Below are 17,319 nucleotides of genomic sequence, written 5' to 3' on the forward strand. Positions count from 1 at the left end.
ACCACGCGGCAGGAACTGAAGGCAGTCTTCTGCTGACAGTCAGAAAGAAACTGAGGCCCTCAGTTTGGCAGTGCACAAGGAACAAAATGATTCCATCAGTCGAGTGACCTTGGAAGCACATCCTTCCCCATTTTGGCTTCAAATGAGACTGCAACCACCCAACTTGAAGCTTAATGAGATCTTGAAACAGAAGACAGAGTAAAGTTGTGCCCAGACTCCTGACCCCACCGAAACTCTGAGGTAGTAACTGTGTGCTGTTTTATTCTTATAATATTGTTACATAGCAATGCATAGTTAATAAAACTATAAAGTCCCTAGTTAATTCAGTATGATGTTGACTTATAAAGAGACAAATGGGTCAGTGAAATAATAGAGAATCCAGTAATAAATTCTAGTGTATATAATATATGAAAAGGGACATTCATTTTAGAGAAGGCTACATTTAAATTATTCTAATACTACTGTATATTTGGAAAAAATAAAATTGGAGCCCTTACTTGAATTTTATTAAAAAGTCTAGTTGGCTTAAATGCTTAGATATGAACACAAAACAAAATTCTGTAAGAAAGTATAGAGATGATATATAAATACAGGAATCAGAGAAACTTCTTTTATCCAAGTTGGAGCCTCAGAAGCAATGAAGTTAAAAAATCGGACTTCCTGGTAGTCCAGTGACTAAGAATCTGCCTGCCAGTGCAGGCGACACAGGTTTGATCCTTAGTCTGGGAAGATCCCATATGCCGTGGAGCAACTAAGCTTGTGTGCCACAACTACCTCGCCAGTGCTCTGGAACCCGTGAAGCGCAACTACTGATGTCCATGCACCCTGGAGCCTGTGCACCACAACCAGAGGGCATCCCCTGCTCACTGCAACTAGAGAAAAGCCCAGGCACAGCAATGAAGACCCCGTGCAGCCCTAAATAAATAAATGTGTTATTTAAAAAATTGTTGTATTTGCCTATACAATTTTTTAAATTATGTGACATAAGTACAATAAAATCAATTAAACAATTATAGTGAGACTCAGACCCAGTGCCAGACTATTAGCTAATATACTGCTTTCTTCATTAAGAAAATCTTATAGAAAAAAAACAAATCTACGTTCTGATGGAACCTCCTTCTCATTTGAGACTGATAATGGCTTGCTGACCAGCTCTGGCCTACTGACCACACTTTGTGAATTACTGCTCTGTGGAAGGAATCGACAAACTGTTTCTGTAAAGGGCCTGATAGTAAATATTTTAGGCTTTGTGGGCCATATGGTCTCTGTTGTGTCTACTCAACTCTGCCATTGTCCTGTGAAAGCAACATCAGTTTAGTTCAGTCGCTCAGTTGTGTCCAACTCTTTGCAACCCCATGAATTGCAGCACGCCAGGCCTCCCTGTCCATCACCACCTCCCGGAGTTCACTCAAACTCACGTCCATCGAGTCGGTGATGCCATCCAGCCATCTCATCCTCTGTCATCCCCTTCTCCTCCTGCCTCCAATCCCTCCCAGCATCAGAGTCTTTTCCAGTGAGTCAACTCTTTGCATGAGGTGGCCACAAGTACTGGAGTTTCAGCTTTAGCATCATTCCTTCCAAAGAACACCCAGGACCGATCTCCTTCAGAATGGACTGGTTGGATCTCCTTGCAGTCCAAGGGACTGTCAGTTTTCTCCAGCACCACAGTTTAAAAGCATCAATTCTTCGGTGCTCAGCTTTCTTCACAGTCCAACTCTCGAATCCATACATGACCACTGGAAAAACCATAGCCTTGACTAGACGGATCTTTGTTGACAAAGTGATGTCTCTGCTTTTGAATATGCTATCTAGGTTGGTCATAACTTTCCTTCCAAGGAGTAAGCATCTTTTAATTTTATGGCTGCAGTCGCCATCTGAGTGATTTTGGAGCCCAAGAAAATAAAGTCTGTCACTGTTTCCATTGTTTCCCCATCTATTTGCCATGAAGTGATGGGACCAGATGCCATGATCTTTGTTTTCTGAATGTTGAGCTTGAAGCCAACTTTTTCACTCTCTTCTTTCACTTTCATCAAGAGGCTTTTGAGTTCCTCTTCACTTTCTGCCATAAGAGTGGTGTCATCTGCATATCTGAGGTTATTGGTATTTTTCCTGGCAATCTTGATTCCAGCTTGTGCTTCTTCCAGCCCAGCGTTTCTCATGATGTACTCTGTGTATAAGTTCAATGAGCAGGGTGACAATATACAGCCTTGACGTACTCCTTTTCCTATTTGGAACCAGTCTGTTGTTCCATGTCCACTTCTAACTGTTTCCTGACCTGCATATAGGTTTCTCAAGAGGCAGGTCAGGTGGTCTGGGATTCCCATCTCTTTCAGAATTTTCCACAGTTTATTGTGATCCACATAGTCAAAGGCTTTGGCATAGTCAATAAATCAGAAATAGATGTTTTTCTGGAATTTGCTTGCAACATAGACAAATGTAAATGAATAAGCAAAGATATTAAAATAAAACTTTTATTTACAAAAAGAGGTGGCCAGCTAGATTTGACTCTTAGGCCTTAGTTTGCTGACTTCTGCTCTAGATGATACCAATATAAGGAAGGTATAATAGCCTGAAAAACTAAAGTTTAGAAGACATCCTCATGGCCAACAGGCCCATGAGAAGATGCTCAACATTGCTAATTATTAGAGAAATGCAAATCAAAGCTACATTGAAGTAGCATCTCACACCAGTCAGAATGGCCATCATCAGAAACTCTACAAATGACAAATACTGGAGAGGGTGTAGAGAAAAGGGAACCCTCCTGCACTGTTGATGGGAATGTAAATTGGTACTGCCACTATGGAGAACAGCATGGAGGTTCCTTAAAAGACTACAAATAGAGCTACCATATGATCCAACAATCCCACTCCTGGGCATATACCCAGAAAAGATGAAAACTTTAATTTGAAAAGGTCCATGTGCCCTAGCATTCATAACCACACTGTTTACAGGAGCAAAGATATGGAAGCAATCGAAATATCTATCAACAGATGAATAGGTAAAGATGTGGTGTGTGTATATTGATATACATATATGTATACACACACACACACACACACACACACACACACACACACACACAGTGGGATATTACTCAGCCATAAAAAGAATGAAATAATGCCATTTGCAGCGACACAGATGAACCTAGAGATTACCATACTAAGTGAAGTAAGTTAAAGACAAATATCATATGATACCACATATGTGGAATCTAAAAAAAATGATACAAACAAACTTATTTACAAAACAAATAGACTGACAGACATAGAAAACAAATTTATGGTTACCAAAGGGGAAAGAGGAGGAGTGATAAATTAGAAGCTTGGGACTAAAAGAAAATTAAAGTTTAAAGTCTTAACTTGGGCTTATGGAGTGGGAATGAAGGAAGCAATACCATTTTTAGCTCGAAAGAGCTGATCATGCCTTATCCAAAAAGGCAGCCACTTGAGCGCTTCCAGTATGGCTAGTTCATGGAGATATGCTCTAAGTGTAAAATACATATCAGATTTTGAAGATGTAATATGGAAACATACAAAATATCTCGCTTTTTATATTGATTACATGTTGACATGGTAGTATTTTTGACATTGAGTTCAATATTATTAAATTTCATCTTTTCAATTTGAATGTAGCTACTAGGAAATTTAGACACATCTCTACTGGACAGCACTGGACTAGAAGTAATAGAAGTTTCAATTAAGTGCTATGGGACCAAGGGAGAGAGCTCATTTTGCTGGGGAGTTTGGAAAGGCCATGTGCACAGAACTGACCTTGGAGAATGACAGGATTTTGGCAAGTGGTGCCCTAGGAAGGTAATAAATGCTATCAGATGGAGGAAGTGTTATAAAGAGACGTCTGGAGACCACAGAATGGTTTGTGTGTTGGAACAGAAGTGAGTTTAGCTGTAATAAGGGACAAAGCATGTGATGAGTCTGGGAAGTAGGCATAAGCCTTATTGTGGGTCGTCTGCATGGGTTAGCGTTTGGACCTATTTTGGCTGCCAGCAGGGGAGGGAAGGGGGATGAGATGACTAGACCATAGCTTTGAGCAGGGAGTGGTAACTTTGAAAGTTGTTTATAGATCTAATCTAAGAAAAAATAAACTGATTGGGTTGGAATAAGAAAGGCAATAAACAGTGAAACCAAGTTAACTAAGAAAGACCAAAGGTCTAATACAGGGTGAAATGGGAATGGAGAATAGAGGACAGTGGAAAGCCACTTTATATTGTGGCAAGGATATCTGTGAATGAGTGAGAACCCCAGTGTTATCCTGCTTGATGAACTGGATATTGGTAATGCCTTCATGGAAATGCAGACCTTAGAAGTTGGTTTGAGACTAATAAATGTTTCGCATGAGTTACCAGTAGCTTTAAAAGACCAGCCAGCTCTCAGAAGCTTGCTCACTTTAGTCTTCTGCTGGCAAAAGTGGCCTGGGCAGTTCTTTAGATTTGGCTGTCTCTGTACTTTTGACCCTTCCCGCCATCCACCACGGTTGCAGTTAATTGATCAAGGAAAAGGATCTGAACTTGGCTATTTGCTTGTTGGCTGGTCAGTGGAACTTGAGATGATTAGACTTGTAAGATCCAAATGGAGCGGTTCTTTTTTAGGCATTTGAACTTGAGATACAAGAGAGACAGCTGGTGTAGGGACAAGAGAAAGAAACAGGGAGAAGTCACGGGGAAAAAGTTTAAAGTGCGTCAGTGGGAGTGATGGAGGGGTGAGTGGGATCAGTGAACTCCTGGCCACTAGACTACATAGATTCCTGGACATATCTGCTGCATCCCATACTTTTCCTTTCCAGCCTGGAAGAAAGAGTGCCTTTTCTAGGTTCTGGTGAGGCATGGCCAAGTGGGCATGATTCCTTTCCTCCTTATCCCCCCCTCCTTTTTCTTTTTCCTAACAGTAATGAGGGGCAGGAGGAGAAGGGGACGGCAGAGGATGAGGTGGCTGGATGGCATCACTGACTCAATGCACATCGAGTTTGGGTGAATTCTGGGAGCTGGTGATGGACAAGGAGGCCTGGCGTGCTGCGATTCATGTTGTCGCAAAGAGTCGGACATGACTGAGCGACTGAACAGTAATGTTCCATGGCCAAGCAAGACGGGTGATTAGTTGGATGTTTGGAGTTGTTACAAAGGCAGGTTTGGAATGAAAAGAGGGTTTTGTGGAAATGCAAAGTTGAGAAAAGCTCAATTTGTTCATGTAAGAGGCATGAGATTATAAACAATATTCTTTCCAGCTTCCCTGGAGGCTCAGTGCAGTTGATGCTAAATTACTTGCTGATAAGAAGTGTAGTAGATGTAGCACAGCATTCAGCCAGCAGCCATTAACTCTGGCTTAATGGAACCCTGAGTTTCCAGTAAATCTTGTTCAAGGGATGAAGGTTCTGCTATAGGGTAGGTGCAAGTTATTGGAGCAAGTTACTTATTAATCTCCTTAACAACAGCTGCTCTGTTTGCAAAGTAAGGTTGGCAGTTGTTTTAGTTTTTATCCTTAAGAGATGTTTTCATGATCAACAAGCAATAGTTTTGTAGGTTGTATTTTTCATTAGATAGTCCTGGTCTACAGCAGTGGTAGCTAACCTGACACTTGTTATAAACAGCTTAGAATAAGCAGCTCTGAGTGGTGACTCAGTGAGGGCTTTGAGGAAGCTTCGATTTGGTCTAGATGACGAATGGAGGTGAAATGCACTTCTCCACTTGGCTGGTAAGTCCGATCAAAGTCTTTTAAGCTGTCAGGACTGAAGTCTGTGTATAGCATGTGTACTACTTTGAGATAAAAATCCAGGAAAAGAGAGGTGCATCCATGAATATTCTAATAAAAAAGCTGTTCAAATAAGCTGTCTACAAAACAGAATGTATATATGGTATGCCATTTTTGTAAGTAAAAAATGCACATAACAAATCCTAGACAGCTACTCCCATCAGAATATTAATAGTTATGGTTGGGTGATAGGGTAATTCATGGGTAACATTTTTCTTTGTTTCCCCCCCCCCCCCGAAGTTTTTCTTCTCCTCTTACACATAGCACAAATTCTTTTATAATTGAGAAAACAGTGAATGCTGTTTTAAAAACAACTTTTTTTCTAGGTGTTTTATAGTACGTAGTTTTCTTTCTCAGAGTGTTTGTTTTTACACCTGGACTCCTTTATAATGTAGCAGTTCTTTAGTCCTCTGTCTGTTTTAGCGATTGGATTAGACTAATGCAGAGCAAAAACACATTTAACTTGATTCTTAAGCCTTGTCTCCTCAAAATAAAGGGAAATGCCTGTTCTTACTAAACATTTAAAAATAAATTTTTGAGATGTTTTTCAAATATAATCCTGAGACAGGGAATAATGTGATAATTAGCTGTCTCTCCCACCCAGCTTTATCAGGTCTTGGCATTATGCCTTATTTGCTTTGGAGTTGGATATTTGGATTTTAAAGAAATATAAAAAAAAATTGCAGTTGATTCTCCTACATCTCTCTGTCATGAACTCAAGAGTTTATCAGTTGAGCCTGTTTTTATACATTTACTAATATATACATATACACAAATATTAGAAAGTAGTTAGTGCTTTCAGATATTTAAACTTTGAGTTAATGAATCATACCAGGCATATTGTTTTGAAACTTGCGTATTTGGCTCTACATTGCTTGACATGTGTCCGTTTTGATGGATGTGGATCAAGTTCAGGGGTTAACAATCTGTGGCCTCTGGGCCAAGTCTAGCCAGCCACCTCTTTTTGTAAATAAACTTCATGTATTATCTACAACCGTTTCACACCAAGCAGCAGAGTTTGTGACAGAGGCTGTACTGCCTGGAAAGCCTAAAATATTTACTATCTGGCCCTTTGCAGAAAAAGTTTGCTGACCTCTTATCTAGTCGATTCTTTGTATGGATATATCATTATTTATCCATTTTCCTGCCTGTGGACACTTATTTCCTGTTACTTGTAAGAAATGGTGTTTTGGTGAACAGTAGTATATATATTCGGAGAAGGCAATGGCAACCCACTCCAGTACTCTTGCCTGGCAAATTCCATGGATGGAGGAGCCTGGTGGGCTGCAGTCCCTGGGATCGCTAGGAGTCGGACACGACTGAAGCGACTTAGCAGCAGTATATATATTTATCTTCTTACCATGTGACTTGAGAGAGTTTCTAGTGTGGCATATGGATCATGAAACAACTGAGCTTTTACTATATTTTGGTGTGTTTTTCATACTTAGCAAAACAAACAAACAATAATCCAAGGCAGATTGGATTACCAGCCCTGTAGCTGATAAGCATGTTATGTAGTGGTTTGAGATGGAAAAGATATTTTAATTCTTGATTTAAATGGTTTTCCTACAAGTGAATTTTTATTGCTGGAAGAGAGAAAAGTGCTGAGTGGTCCAGATGGAGCAAAGCAAGATTTACAAAATGGTCCTGGTAGCAACACGGCACTACCGACTGTATGCACTTAAGTGTATTCAGGTTTTGGTGATGTTGTTGTTATTGTTGGTACTATTAATAGTTGCTACATGATTATTGAGCATTTCTGAAAGGACAAGGATAAACACTTCACATGCATTATCTTATTTAATCCTCTTAACAGCCTGTTGAGGTAGTAATTGCCATGCCTCATTTTGAGAAGACGCAGCTAAGATTCAGAGTTTAGCCCAAGGTCATGTTCACATGAGGCTTTGCTTTGGACCTCTCCACCTGCCCTGGCCTGATGCTCAATGTCCAGGGGCACAGTTCTCCGATCAACCTTGGTAGATGGGTTAGAGGGTATTTTTTGAGAACCCACACTGCTGTGAAGTAAACTCCTCATTGGTTTCAGCCTTGGCTCCCACAGGCTGGTCAAGGCTTCATTCACAAAGGAGAAGTCTAGGTTTTCCAGAAAGGTCAAAATTTACAACTTCAGTGGGAGTAGTTATCCCACGTGATTCCTTTGTAGAAAATGGAAGCCAGGGCCATCTTGTCACATTTTTTCCGATCCTGCCACTTCAAAACTTCAGTTTCCCAAGTGAGATTTATACTCTTTTACAGATAGTGGATGCTCAAGACTGTCTAAGGGGTCCTAATGTCAGGCTCAGGGTTCCTCCTGAACAGCTGGGCAACTGCCCATTCACTTCCAAAGGTTTGAACCTGTAAATGTCTTTTCCCCTTTATAGTTTGTGGCTTGTGTGGTCAAGACATAAGAAATCCTGAGAGTCTTTCCACTCTCATTAAAAAAAAAAAAAAATCATATGCCTGAAAGGCTCCAAATTACTGGCCCAAACTGCATGGGTATAATTTCTCCTGCTGCTGGTAAGAATGGTAAGGGTGTGAACTTGTCTTTTATGCTCCCAACCACTTTGAACAGGATGGAAGCCAAGGCGTTAAAAACTGATGGAGATGCAGTTTCTCTTTGCTTTAAGGAAACAAAGCTGAAAGCAGGGGGCATCATCAGGCATTTTCCTGTGGAGCTGACACCAGCCTAAATACAATTATCTAATCTACAAATAGAAACACAGATAAAGCTCACAGGCACCATTACCAAGTAAAAGTTTGTTAGCTAGAGTGATCTTGCTTCCTCCCTTGAACTTGCTTTCAGGAAGCAATCTGACCAGTCATTTTTACTCACTATGGGTGGCAAAAAGAATTCTTGTCTATATGAGGGTAATTAGCTATCTTCGCTCCAATGAAAAGAATTTAAGACATTGGAGTGCACTGGAGAAGATCTAGTTTTAAAAAGGAAGTCCCTTCCAGGCTGCTAAAATCACATCCAGTAGATGGGCCTCCTTTTCTGCTTGTAAGATCAGTCAGTAAGTTCAGTCGCCCAGTCATGTCTGACTCCTTGCGATCCCATGAACCGCAGCACGCCAGGCCTCCCTGTCCATCACCAACTCCCGGAGTCCCCCCAAACCCAAGTCCATTGAGTTGGTGATACCATCCAACCATCTCATCCTCTGTTGTCCCCTTCTCCTCCTGCCCCCAATCTTTCCCAGCATCAGGGTCTTTTCCAACGAATCAGCTCTTCGCATCAGGTGGCCAAAGTACTGGAGTTTCAGCTTCAGCATCAGTCCTTCCAATGAACACCCAGGACTGATCTCCTTTAGGATGGACTGGTTGGATCTCCTTGCAATCCAAGGGACTCTCAAGAGTCTTCTCCAACACCACAGTTCAAAAGCATCAATTCTTCTGCGCTCAGCTTTCTTTATAGTCCAACTCTCACATCCATGCATGACCACTGGAAAAACCATAGCCTTGACTAGACGAACCTTTGTTGGCAAAGTAATGTCTCTGCTTTTGAATATGCTATCTAGGTTGGTCATAACTTTCTTTCCAAGGACTAAGCGTCTTTTAATTCATGTCTACAATCGCCATCTGCAGTGATTTTGGAGCCCAGAAAAATAAAGTCTGACACTATTTCCCCATCTATTTGCCATGAAGTGATGGGACTGGATGCCATGATCTTAGTTTTCTGAATGTTGAGCTTGAAGCCAACTTTTTCACTCTCCTCTTTCACTTTCATCAAGAGGCTCTTTAGTTCTTCACTTTCTGCCATAAGGGTGGTGTCATCTGCATATCTGAGGTTATTGATATTTCTCCCAGCAGTCTTGATTCCAGCTTGTTCTTCCTCCAGCCCAGCATTTCTCATGATATACTCTGCATATAAGTTAAATAAGCAGGGTGACAATATACAGCCTTGACGTACTCCTTTTCCTATTTGGAACCAGTCTGTTGTTCCATGTCCAGTTTTAACTGTTGCTTCCTGACCTGCATATAGGTTTCTCAAGAGGCAGGTCAGGTGGTCTGGTATTCCCATCTCTTGAAGAATTGTCCACAGTTTATTGTGATCCACACAGTCAAAGGCTTTGGCATAGTCGGTAAAGCAGAAATAAATGTTTTTCTGGAACTCTCTTGCTTTTTCCATGATCCAGCAGATGTTGGCAATTTGATCTCTGGTTCCTCTGCCTTTTCTAAAACCATAAGATCAACCATACACAGACAGTGATAATAACCTGTCATACATTACAAAGATAATTAACAGAAATTAGCCTTTGAACTCTGTTAGTTAACGCACATGTGTTCTACTTCTACCATCATCCAAACTGGGATACTGTTCTCCCATCCCAGATCACCATCCCAGATCAATCAGGTGGCAGAAGAAGTGATTTGGACCTTGGGGCCTGTTGACTTGGGGCCCAGCTTCAAGGGACCTGTCTTCAGTCTAGTGTTCCTGTGTAACCATGGCAACATTTTCTGACCCTGCTCTGGGGCCCTCTCACTTCCCTCTGCATCAGGTCCCTACAATTGTAAAGTTTAATAAAGATTCTGGAAGACATTAAAAAAAACCTGTTTGTAGGTGGGGCCATTGATCAGAGAGACAGAAAAAGCTGCATTCAGGTTAAGTCCAGGTTGAGCAGCTTATGCCAAGTTATGTTGTCTTTTGTATATGAGCCTCCCAACAACCCCCTCCAGCAATTAATGGAGTTAGTCTTGTTTTCCCCCCTTTCATTCCTACCTCTCCCAAATCTTTGCTTATATATGTATTTGTTATTTCCAGTTGGCTAAGTTATAAATGCTGGAGTTTTGCTTGGCCTCACCCTCACTCTTATCCTGTGAATCACTACGCTCTGATTCTCTAATAGCTTGCGTATCACTTTCCTTTTCTCCATCTTACTACCACTGTCTTACTACCACTCTTCTCTCACCTTTACAGCGTTTTCCTGTTTTCCCTATCTCCTCATTACATCCCATCTCTTACGTTGAGGCAATTGTTCTGAAATAAAACAATCTGCTGAAAACCGGTAGTTCTTTCATGTTACCTGCCTAAGTTAGATTTATCTGTCTCTCTGTGTGTGTTTGCTGATAGTACTCGTATGATAATCATTTACCTGCTTACCTGCCAGCCTTCCCTATTTATTCATTGCATTTGCTCAAGGAATTTTCTAGGAATACTGGGTGCCTGTTCTATGTCAGTTTCTGGGATTTAACAGAATGAACAAGATACTCTGTTAGGAAGGGAGGAAAATGGACAATAAAAAAGAAAGCAGAGATGACATTTTCAGTGATATGTTCTCTGAACGACAGAGTTCATGGGACAGTGGCATGGGGGCTTTCTTGATACAGTGATCACAGAAAGCCTCCCTAAGCAGGTGACATTTGAACTGAGTCCCAAAGAAAAAGGAGGACCCAGAGTTTTGCATTTGGATGATGCAGAATTCAGTGTGTTATTTGCTGTTTGCTGACCATTGTTAATCTGATCAGTCCAGTTATCTGTGCTGAAGTAGGTAACTTAGCAAATTTATTCTTTTGGGTGGCTGCCACTGACCCCCACCCCCAACTGCCAGCAGCACCAGATTTGTATTCCTAATTATTCTTTTAGCATGAAAAAACACAAACCTGATTTTTAAAATTTTTTTAAGAGAGGTATATAAACCATGGAGTAGAAATGGAAAAGGACTGCCTTGGTTAATTTACACCTGGGGAATTAAGAGATGGTAATCCCATGGACAGAGGAGCCTGGAGGCTGCGGTCCATGGGGTCACATAAAAGTCAGACACCACTTAGCAACTAAACAACAACAAGCAACATGATATAAAGCACTCTGGTGTTAAATATAATTGTGATTGGAATGAGCGAATAAAATTAGGGTGAGCCTGCCTGCCATTTCCTGAAACTTCCGTTTTGATTTTCATTCAATGTGTAGTGTGGGAAAAAAAATAAACACACCAAACCAAACAAAATAAACTCTTTTTAAAAGTGGTTGTAAGTTGGTGGGAATTCTAATTATTTTACATCTTCTCCAGCACTTGATTTTGTTAAACTCTTCAACATTTTTCCAACCTGCTGGATGTTTAATAGCATCACTGTGCTTTTAATTTATGTTCCCCTGGTTAATAATGAGCAAGTCTATATTCTCATATGTTTCTTGTTGATTCTTATATCAATTCTGGGGCCATATTTCATTTCCCTGTAAAAAGGCATCTCATTTTTTCCCCTAACTCTGTAATCTGAAAGATTTTTTTGACTAACAAATTATACTTTGTTTTTTGTAGATCTAACTGTTCATGTTTATATACAATATATTATATAGTATTTGCATACAAATAATAATTTGTATGCAGTACAAAAATATGTAATGGCTAACCAGGTCATTTATCCATCTGACTGTGCTTGTTTCTTTGTTTTTCTGAATCTTGCGGCTTAGCACCACTACCTGGATGGTAGTGGAGCTACCACTTTAAAAAAGAAGTTGTGCAAATGGCCAGTAAGCCCTCTTTCGTACCTTCAGGTCCCCTCAGTGGTTTGGAGACCAGGCATTGGACTAGAAACTCAGGTTTCTTTCAACCATCATCTATGTGTCTGATAAAATATTATGTCTATTGCTTTGCCTTAGTTTGCAGCACTGGGAGTTGTGCAATAATTGCTATCAGTAATGCTTTGAATGTTTGTGATCTAACTTCTTTTGGGGGTTTTTTCCTTGGAATATATTTCCAAACATGGAATTATTAAACAGTTTATTTCTTTTAAGCTTGTTCTCTATTGTGTTAGGAGGTAGACAGTTCAAACTAGTTATTTACTTAGTGTGTCTCATATATGGCCTTATTTAATAGGGATTTTGTTGAGAGATGGTGTCAATTTTTTTTTCTTTTTTAAAATGCATTTAATTTTAATTGGAGGATAGTTGCTTTACAACATTGTGTTGGTTTCTGCCGTACAGCAACATGAATCAGCCATAGGTATACATATGTCCCTTCCGTCTTGAACCTCCCTCCCACCCCATCCCACCCCTCTAGGCTGTCACAGATCACTGGTTTGAGCTCCCTGCATCATACAACAAATTTCTACTGGCTATCTAATTTTACATATGGTAATGTATATGTTTTAATGCTACTCTTTTAATTTGTTCTACCTTCTCTTTCCCCCACTGTGTCCACAAGTCTCTTCTCTATGTCTGTGTCTCCTTTGCTGCCCTATAGATAGGTTCATCAGAGAAGGCAATGGCACCCCACTCCAGTACTCTTGCCTGGAAAATCCCATGGATGGAGGAGCCTGGTAGGCTGCGGTCCATGGGGTCGCTAAGAGTCGGACACGACTGAGCGACTTCACTTTCACTTTTCACTTTCATGCATTGGAGAAGGAAATGGCAACCCACTCCAGTGTTCTTGCCTGGAGAATCCCAGGGACGGGGGAGCCTGGTGGGCTGCCATCTCTGGGGTCGCACAGAGTCGGACGCGACTGAAGCGACTTAGCAGCAGCAGCAGCAGCAGATAGGTTCATCAGTACCATCTTTGTAGATTCAATATATACGCGTTAATATACCTTGTCTTTCTTTTTCTGACTTACTTCACTCTGTATAACAAGCTCTGGGTTCATCCACTTCATTAGAACTGAGTCAAATGTGTTCAATTTTTATGGCTGAGTTATGCACCACAACTTCTTTGTCCATTCATCTGTCAACAGACATCTAGGGCTTTGAATGTCACCAAATGTTGAATTTAAGGACTTGAGTTTTAAAATGTCATTTTCATTGAAAGTCTGGGGCTTATTTGCATTCTGTCCTCAGAGTGTGTAATCAGTTCTTTAATTCCTTTATGTTCCACCAGAACAAATGACCACTTTACAAAGTTATTGAGAGAGTTGGTCCATGGTGATGATGTATAGCTATGAAACCTTAACAACAAAAGGTGGAAAAATGGACTTGAAGTGTTTTCAGAGTTACCTGTCTTTAGCTATGGAGGAGGGCATTGATTGTATTCATTTCCTATATTTGAAAGTATCCTGTATAAGTCCTAAGTCATCATTCACCATTTTTTTTCTTTTTCTGTGATTGTTACCTCTAGCTTTAGCTGAATTTACATAATTACATAATAGATCTTGTAAAAAGGAGCTATGCAGAGTTCTCAACCAGGCGGTGGCTTTCCTCCCAGGGAACATTTGGCAATGTCTGGAAACATTTTCAGTTGTAACAATCAAAGGGGAAAAGATGCAACTGGTGTCCAGTGGGTGGAGGCCCCTGACGCTGTTAAACATCCTACAAGATTACTCCCCCACAACAAAGGAGCATCTGGCCCCAAATGTCAGTAATACTGGGGCTGAGAAGGCCTGAGGTAGTATATGTTAGTTTTTCTCTTTCCCTCTCTGTCACTGTTACATACATATTTTATGAGTGAATTATCAGTTCACATTCACGTTCCGTGGAGCTCTAATATGATTCATATTGTTGGAGAGATTTTATACACACACACACACACACACTTACACAATAAAATTTGCCAATTTTAAGTGTAAGGTTTGGTGAATTTTGACAAATGTATATGTTGTGCAACCACCGCTGCAATCATGGCTAATGTGTTTAAATTTTAATTCTGTAGCTTCACATATGTTTATTAAATGATACTATCTTCCAGGGCAGAAGGAAACTTAAAGTAATTCAAGTATTAATGAGTAGCTCATGGATAATAGGTGGAATGTATATGGTAGTTTGTGAAGGATAATGCCCTTGAGCTGAGTTCTGAATTTCACTCTATTTTAATATGAATCTAGTAGGTGCTTTATTTTTACTGGGGGAGGAGTCGCTTTCAGACCTCTGAAAGACTGGCTTAGATGATAGTTGCTTCAGTGTAAAACAGAAAACCTATATTAGCTTCTATCTTTAGTACTGAATTTTATGGTCTACAACTTTTTGGATTCCCTTTGCACTTTGTAGTGTTTTTTAGGTTCATGCAGGTTAAACTAAAACTGGTATTTGAAAGCAAATACAGAATATGCATTTTTCTCCTAGAGGCTAATTTCCAGAATGTTGGCTATTTTGGTGGTTGACTTTAACCTCGGTAAGTAGTAGCAGTTGTCTGCGGTAAAGCGAATGGAAACCCTTGCTTATTTTGCTGAACCACATTCTCAGAGGGGGAGCTCTGCCTTGACCACTAATTGCTGTAATTGGAGTTTGGGAGATGGTTTGAGATGAGACTTGGAGTGATAAGTGAGTCTGAGTGCTTGGCTAGTGTTTTCACTTTTCCCCTTTAGTTTGCTTTCTAGTAAAGGTGGTATTCATATTTCAGGTTTCATGGGGAGTTTGTCCACATGTCTCAAAGAGAAAAATGGAAAAGTTAGGTAGAAAGGTGGTGTAAGCAGTTACTCTTGATTTATGGTCATATTGTGCTCTAATGAGAATATAACAATTGTGTATAATAAAAAATGAGGTAAGGATTGGAGCATTGCAGCATTTAGGAGGTATTTAACTTTGTTCTAACACTGTAGGCTATGGCTTGGAACAACCATAGGAATCTTGCTGGTTTTATTTGTGTGGCAAACTATCAACAGCATTGAAATCATACTCTGTGAAAAGGAAAAAAAAATGTACACCCAAATTGAAAATGCTGTGTTTGCTGATTTTCCTTTCTTGGTCTTATGTGCCCATCAAGAATGGTTGGATAAAGTCATATTGAATAATTCTGCCAATTCCACCATGTAATCTTGGGATCATTTCTGTCATCCCTTATGGTAATCTTAGTATTTCAGAATATTCAGGATGAAAAGGCTTCTGACCTGAGAAAATCAGGACTCTTTGGAACAACATTTCAAATGCTAAGAAAAGATTTTTTTCTGTGGGGATGTTTGTCCTCAGTCCTTTATTCCTTGGCCTCTCAGCCCAAGGTGGTGCCATCTTGGCAACTGAGTTCCAAGAGTGAATGTTGTGTCACTCTTGGAAATATGTGATATTCACTTGGAAGAAGTGATATTATATTTTGGAATGACCTTATCTTTGTTTCAAAGAGGGTGTTAATATTACAGAATGATCCCAGATTATTCTTGATAATGAACTAGAGTCTGGGCAAAAATCTCAGGCATTTGAATTTCCCATTTGCACCTATTTTTCTTCACTGCTTATTTCCTGTCCCTCTTGAAATGGAGGGTGTTTTGTTGATGGATCTGCGGTTATTAAACCCCCAGACTGTCGCCAGGTTAGCATGAGAAGGATGGGTTGGATTTTCTGAGTTCAGAATTTTTGTTTGATGATGCTTTCAGGCCTTTAGTTGGTTAGCCATATGGTTGGCAGTAAGCCACTAAAATCATAATTTGATGAAAGTACTTAAAGAGCAGGGCAAAACTTTCAAAATCTGGAGGAGTGAGAGATTTGGAATCATACTGTTCTAAACAGATTTGTGTCCAGATATTTCTCCTTCAATCAGAATTTTCCCATGTTTTAAAAAAAATTCTTTAAAAATAGCTTTAAATGGCCATGTATTTTTCCATCCTGAGGTTCATTTATTTAGAAGTTTCCCTGCTGTTGCATTTATAGGTTGTTTCTAGTTTTTTGCTAATAGAAAATTGTGATTAGTAACTTCGCAAATCTTTTGGTTTACATTTCATTACTTGCTTAAGCTAATTTATTTATGGTAGAATTAAATATAAATGTTTTTAAATATTAAAAACTTTGGCTTGAAGAGCTTTCAGGAAAGATGTTTGCCAATATCCCTCTGCTAAATGTGGAAGAAAATGTCAATTACAGTACTCTTTTGCCATTGATAAATATTTCTAAAAATTTAGAATTCATAGATTAAAATGGTAAATTATATATAAATATTTTAATTATAAAGTGATCCTTTGAAAGTCTATTTGTTTTTCATGAATTGTCTGTCCTTTTATCTGACTGTCTTTCTGTTACTGTATTATTTTATAAGAGTGTTTATAGAGTAAAGCTGTCAATCCATTTTGTTATTGTTGTTGCAGATTACCTAATTTGTCATTCCTTTCTAATGTATGAGGGAGGAGCCATATAAATTATGAATTTGATAAAATAAAAAGTAAACTCATATATAGCTATAATGCTGTATTGTATATTGGAATAAATGTCCATTTACTTCTTTGTGATCCAACTGGTCATAGTCCTAAGTCGTTATAGCTGAGCACTTCTGGTCTGGTCTGGATTCTCCTTTTCTCAAGCAATTTTATGCCTCTCTCACCCATTTTTTCCTAATTGTCTCATACCTCATGAGCTGGATTAAAATTTTACTCTATTGTATTTAAGTCATTACTTTTAATTGCATAAAGTTATTTATCTTTGCTACTTGAGTCATTGATCGAAGTTACCTAATAAATGCTGTCTTTTAATTTCTAAGAAAATTTCCCTTTAGTTTTACAGTGTCATAGGCTTTGGAAATGGTTCATGTCTTTTAGCCTGGGCATGAATGTCTAACATACTCATTGCTCTTAAAGGAGTTTATATTCCAATGGTGGGTGGCATGAAATAGACATGGAAATAAAACATAGGATTTTGTTTGATTGTTTTTAATGATATTATTGAGATATCATTGACATACAGTTAACTAAACATATTTAAAGAGTACAGTCTAAATTT

At 39.4% G+C, this 17,319-nt stretch overlaps 1 protein-coding gene and 1 long non-coding RNA gene across 5 annotated transcripts in view; both read left to right on the forward strand.

Annotated features, from left to right (window-relative positions):
* TSPAN7 (tetraspanin 7) overlaps positions 1-17,319 on the forward strand; it is a 131,290-nt gene that overhangs the window by 12,016 nt on the left and 101,955 nt on the right. The window lies entirely within an intron of this gene.
* Positions 1-17,319, forward strand: part of LOC147340162 (uncharacterized) — a 38,936-nt gene that overhangs the window by 10,124 nt on the left and 11,493 nt on the right. Inside the window, exons 2-3 of one of the 3 annotated variants that reach the window (XR_015158970.1) lie at positions 1-240; positions 621-17,319. The exon at positions 621-17,319 is cut by the window's right edge and continues 11,493 nt beyond it. This is a non-coding gene — a long non-coding RNA (uncharacterized LOC147340162). The other 2 variants (XR_015158971.1, XR_015158969.1) reach the window with 2 other exon arrangements.

Source organism: Bos grunniens, chromosome X, assembly GCF_055505025.1.
Source record: "Bos grunniens cultivar Pamir isolate PY7600 chromosome X, Bosgru_T2T1.0, whole genome shotgun sequence".
Lineage (NCBI taxonomy): Eukaryota > Metazoa > Chordata > Mammalia > Artiodactyla > Bovidae > Bos > Bos grunniens.